Source organism: Alosa pseudoharengus, unplaced genomic scaffold (assembly GCF_046254945.1).
Source record: "Alosa pseudoharengus isolate Yale_2024_CS ecotype anadromous, Long Island Sound unplaced genomic scaffold, YU_APseudo_1.1 YU_APseudo_1.1_scf_1, whole genome shotgun sequence".
Lineage (NCBI taxonomy): Eukaryota > Metazoa > Chordata > Actinopteri > Clupeiformes > Clupeidae > Alosa > Alosa pseudoharengus.
In genome coordinates this window covers 9760982-9767504 of record NW_027468564.1, presented here as the reverse complement: position 1 = coordinate 9767504, position 6523 = coordinate 9760982, and positions in this window count along the sequence as shown.

Here is a 6523-nt window from a genome sequence, read left to right as displayed (position 1 = left end):
TTTGTGATTTCTTTCTTTTCTTTAAACTTCCTTTTTCTGTAGTTGGACATGGCATGCATTGACCACCAAGATCATCTCTATTCAGTGCAACACTATACCAGATTAGTGTATTGCAGTAGTATAATAACTAGGGCTGTCAAAATAACACATTAACTTTGATTAATTAATTACAGAAATATTAAGGCATTAAAAAATAACGCTGATTAATCACATTTCGTGGTGACATTTGACACAGTGCAGTGTGGCTATTGTGACTGAAGGACGCAGACGAGAAAGCGCTGCTTTGAATGAAACGCTTAGCCTACGTTGTTAAGAAGAACGTCCATACTAATCCTGTTGACAGGAGCATCAATCTACTATTTCTGCAGTAAGGAATTTCCGTTGCCTATAATGGGAGTTCGTCAAGTCTGAAATATCACAAGAGCATGTTTAATAGGTCGCCTGGCTCTGGTATCACCTCAATGCAAAGCAATCAGGAGGTAGGCCTACAAGTTAGCACACCTCTTGGTGATAATAATGCTAGCCGCCATCCTTGCTAACGTAGTGATTGTTAAAGTTACTTTGCTAACGTATTGTTTGCTTAGCCTATAGGCCTACACTACGACTGACAAACTTACTAACTAACCGACAAACTCCCTTATTAAATTGACTACATTTGCTGCATACTTGAAACAAAATGTCTTCAAAAGTATGATGAAGGTGGTTACATTTATTTCCATCCACTTGTAGGCTATGCTGCTTTTTTTTGTCTCGTTTTCTTATCCTGGACTGCCACCTATTGGATAGAAAAGGTAACAACCTAATAATTACGTGAACAAAAATCTACAACATGTTTGAATGGTCAAAAAAAAGGATAAATCATGGGGGGTACACCACACATTACCTTGGTGTTAGGGTAGCTTACTCTGCACACGCCATTGACAGTGAGTAGTAACTTCAGTCATTTGCATCATACTAAAAATCTGACACCAGGAACTACGCTGATGCCTGAGACAAAGGGGAAATTATAATAAAAGAGACGTTGAACTTTAAAGTCTATAATGTTGTTGTATAATGTTGGTTTGGCTCTTCATTGATTCACTCATCTGCCAAAATTGATTTTAAGATAATTATGTTCATAGCAAAAATGGATGCATGCGATTAATTTATATTAATTAATCACAGAGTTTGTGGGAGTGGAAGGGAGTTCCAGAGTTTGGGGCCAGCCACGCTAAAAGCCCTGTCACCCATGGAACGGAGATGTGCAGTGGGGGTGGATAGGAGGTGGGCATCAGTGGAGCGTAAGGTGCGGGTAGGTTGGTAAGGGGTCAGGAGGCTTGAAAGATAAGAGGGTGCAAGATTATGTTATATATATATATATATACATATATATATATATATATATATATATATATATATATTAGTTATATAGAATGTCTATTTATACTCAACATATATACGCTATTTATCTCTGTAGACATGTCATCTGGAAACCTGTATTTATCCAACTATACACTGTACATTATTAATCTCTATTGTCTACACAGCCATACTCTACCTGCACTTGGTACTTAATGCTTCTTTGCACTTCCAGTTGGATGTCAACTGCATTTCATTGGCTCTGTACCTATACTCTGCTAAATGACAATAAAGTTGAATCTAATCTAATCAAATCTAATAACTGATATTGTTTGAGCTTTTTCAGTACAGATGGCCTGGGTTCTCTTAACGCTACTTACCAAGTCCCTTTTACCGCCTTCCTCTGGGCCCAGAGCTGCAAACACACAGACAGTTCACAGAAGGAGATCAAACACAGTTCTGATGGAGAACAGTGCTACCTCATGCAGCAACCAGGGTAAGATACACCCAACAACTGTTCCGTATGACTCTCACACAAGGAATGGCAATAGTTATACGGAACTGATGTTGGGTGTATCTTACTGTTACGCCCAGAAGGGGAAATAACATGGAGGAGGTACGGAGTAGTCTAGCAAGCGTGAACTGTGGCCTGCCTGAACTAACGCTATACTCCATTGGTGGTAGAATTGTAGTGTTCTCACACAAGGAATGGCAATAGAACACTACAATTCTACCACCAATGTTCATTACAATCTCTGCAGAACTGTGAAAGCTTTGAGGTTGTTTAGTGTTGACGATGCCTGCTCTGTTCTGTACCCCATCTCCACCCCATCTCCTCCTCACACATCTGCCTTATCAATGTCTAGTTGCTGCATTGATGCCTGGACTGTTCTGTACCCCATCTCCTCCTCATCTCCTTCTCACACATCTCCCTTATCAATGTCTAGTTGCTGCATTGATGCCTGGTCTGTTCTGTACCCCATCTCCTCCTCATCTCCTCCTCACACATCTGCCTTATCAATGTCTAGTTGCTGCATTGATGCCTGCTCTGTTCTGTACCCCATCTCCTCCTCATCTGCCTTATCAATGTCTAGTTGCTGCATTGATGCCTGGTCTGTTCTGTACCCCACCTCCTCCTCATCTGCCTTATCAATGTCTAGTTGCTGCATTGATGCCTGCTCTGTTCTGTACCCCATCTCCTCCTCATCTGCCTTATCAATGTCTAGTTGCTGCATTGATGCCTGGTCTGTTCTGTACTCCATCTCCTCCTCACACATCTGCCTTATCAATGTCTAGTTGCTGCATTGATGGCTGCTCTGTTCTGTACCCCATCTCCTCCTCATCTGCCTTATCAATGTCTAGTTGCTGCATTGATGGCTGCTCTGTTCTGTACCCCATGGGGGGTTTATCTGCTGCTCTCTCTGTCTTAGGCTTTTCATGTTTACACGTGGAAGGGCAGGGGGCTCCCATTACAGAGCCATACCGCCAAATGAAACATTATGCATTACAAATAGTATTTACCGTATTTTCCGGACTATAAGTCGCACCGGAGTATAAGTTGCACCAGTCAAAAATGTCTCATGAAGAGGAAAAAACCTGTATATAAATATATATATATATATGTTGCACCTGAGTCGCAGGACCAGCCAAACTATGAAAAAAAGTGTGACTTATATTCCGGAAAATACGGTAACTATCTGGAATAATTAGCTAAGTAGTCTTGACTCTTTCTCTCTCTCTCTCGCCCTTTCTCATCTCCTGGCATAACACAAATCGTGTGTGTGTGTACTCACTTGGACTTGGAGTAGAAGGCTGAGTAGAACTAATTAGTCTTTACTGAAATGTATATTACAATCCCTGCAAAACAAATATGGAGTTGTTAAGTGGTGATGGCACAAATGACATGAAGGAATCTCACAGTCTTACTGTGTGTGTGTGTGTGTGTCTGCAATAAGGTGAGGCCTTTCTGTTTCAGGTTGGAGTGCTGTAATCTGACAAAGAAGAGCTGTTCCTATCTGACCTCTGCCCTGACCTTACACTCCTCAAGTCTCAGACTGCTGGACCTGAGTGGCAATGACCTGCTGGACTCAGGAATGGAATTTTTATGTTCTGCTCTTTGTCATCAAAAATGCAAAATAGACAAATTATGGTAAGCATCATGTCTGTTCTTGGGTTTAGAGGAAGTGTCTGGTGGCGTACGCTGTAGGTCACCAAAGATAGGATCAGACAGAATCTTTACCTGATGCTCAATGAACTCTGGGAAGTCTGGGAACATACATTACGTAGCTCATATGTTCTGCTCTTTGTAATGAAAAACTGCAAACTGGAGAAATTATGGTAAGCATCATGTCATGTCATGTAATGTGTGTGTGTGTGTGTGTATGTGTATGTGTGCGTGCGTGCGTGCTTGTGTGTGTGTGTGACTGAGTTAATATATGATTGGTGATTAATATTTAGATGTTTAACTCTGTTTCAGGCTGATTAACTGTAATGTGACTGATAAGAGCTGTCCTTAACCAGAGATTCCCTAACCAGAGATTCTCTAACCACACTGATGACTGTTACACAATACATACCATGACTCTTACACAAACAGCGTGACTCTTACACACACACACACACACACACACACACACATACACACACACACACACACAGCATGACACTTACACACACATCATGACTCTTACACACACACACACACACACACACACACACACACACACACACACACACACAATCACACACACACAGCATGGCTCTTACACACACACACAGCATGACTCTTACACACTGATGTGGTTGGTCCTGAGGCAGTATTGATGGAAGCAACAGTAGCTTGGGCTCTTCCAGTAGGTTGGTCCTGACTTGATTTTACTTTCAATTCCTTTTACATTCTCCAAGGTATTAACATTTTTCATAACTCCATGTAGGACGTTTCTGTACATAAATGTAAGCACTGTGGCAGTAGTAATGCAATATTTAGAAAATGTAGGCTACTCTTGTACTCTTGATACTCAAGTACTTTCAAAAATAAGTACTTCACTACTTTTACTTAAGTAGACATCTGACTATTGTACTTTTATTTATTTTATTGTACTTGAGTCAAATTTAGCAGGGTATCTGTACTGAAGCTGTGTACTGTATCTGTAATGAAGCTGTGTACTCTGTCCGCCTCTGACTCTTACACACACACACACACACACACAGCATGACTCTTACACACACATCATGACACTTACACACACAGCATGACTATTACACACACACACACACACAAAGCATGACTCTTACACACACAGCATGACTCTTACACACACACACACACACACACACACAGCATGACTCTTACACACACATCATGACACTTACACACACAGCATGACTCTTACACACACACTCACACACACACAGCATGACTCTTACACACTGATGTGGATGGTCCTGAGGCAGTTTTGATGGCAGCAACTAGGGGTGTAAAGATTAACCGATACGTATCGGTATCCGTTTTTAACGTGTAAGATATGGCTACATCGATACGTGAAGCCCCGTATCGGAAATAAAACTGAAATGAACCGGTCGTTATATCGATTTACTTGTAATGAATCGGTTCACAACCTTTTCTGCCTGCTCAGACTCTCATTTACATTGCAAGCAGCGCGTTCATCCCACTTCCTGTTTTGAAACTACATGTGGCACGGATTTGTGGGTAATGCAGTTCGTTTTGGGCTACACTCATTGCCCAAAGTTGTCAAAGGACTTTATAGCTTAACAGATTTATATAGAAGCAGATCTTAACATTGTGAAACACATGGCCCAGTTTTCAGACACTGTCACATCAGTGGAGTAGCATCAGACCTCATCCTCCTCTGTGTGCTTATACACAGCAGTTCAAAATAAAAGCAAACCATGTTTAGCCATTTTGACTGAAAGGTCATCTTATTCTGTTTGATTATATTAGGCTCTAGTTATGATAAGAGGCACATATCAAATGTCTCCTTCATGTAGAGAGAGATGATAGAGAAGATGTGATGGAGGAGAGATGATAGAGAAGATGTAGTTATGATAAGAGGCACATATCAAATGTCTCCTTCATGTAGAGAGAGATGATAGAGAAGATGTGATTGAGGATGATGGAGGCTCTAGTTATGATAAGAGGCACATATCAAATGTCTCCTTCATATAGAGAGAGATGATAGAGAAGATGTGATTGAGGATGATGGAGGCTCTAGTTATGATAGGAGGCACATATCAAATGTCTCCTTCATGTAGAGAGAGATGATAGAGAAGATGTGATTGAGGATGATGGAGGCTCTAGTTATGATAAGAGGCACATATCAAATGTCTCCTTCATGTAGAGAGAGATGATAGAGAAGATGTGATGGAGGAGGATGGAGGTGAAGAGAGCAGGGGGTATGGCTGCTCTGAGCACAGTGAGCACATGACACAAGAGCAAATAGGCAGAGCAATGCACAACAGCTTTTGCCAGAAGATCCAGGACCATGGGCAGATAAATTAGCAAATGATCAGAGATGTAACGATCCTGTTTTTCCTGTCCCTCCTTTGTTTACCTCCTGTGCCATGTGCTCCTGTGTTTACTTTCTTTTAGGCAAGGCCCTCCACTCGGCGGCCATATTGCAACGCTTTTTGGGCACTCATTGGGCATCCTCTTTGGCAGAAATGTTCGTGCACAAGGCTTCACAACACCAATCTTGCTCCAGCAGCGGGTTCACAACACATGATTGGCCCGATGTCTTCACAACACACCATATGATTGGTTCAATGTATTCACATGTCGACGTTTTGCCGAGGAAGGGGTGGGATATGTGTAGACAACGGCAAACTAGCCCCATGCATTTCTATGGAGGATTTTTTGCTACTTTGTTTGTCTTGCCATGTCCCAGTTCCCTGTGTCTCCGCCCCTCACCTGTTCCTCATTATTAGTCTGCTAGTTTAATTATGATTTCCAGCCCTGTGTTCACCTGTCTCTTTGTTTCTTGTCCACTTGTGCCTTGTTAGCCTTGTTAAATCCCTGTGTATATAAACCTGTGTAAATAGTTTTGTGATGTTCCTTCTGTGTCATTGTTGTAATGTTCCTGTGCTGCACTCTGTAAGTAAAGTCAGTGAGGTGACTCTTTGTATGTTGTCCTGCATTTTGGGTCAAGTAAAGAAGCAATCCGTGAGA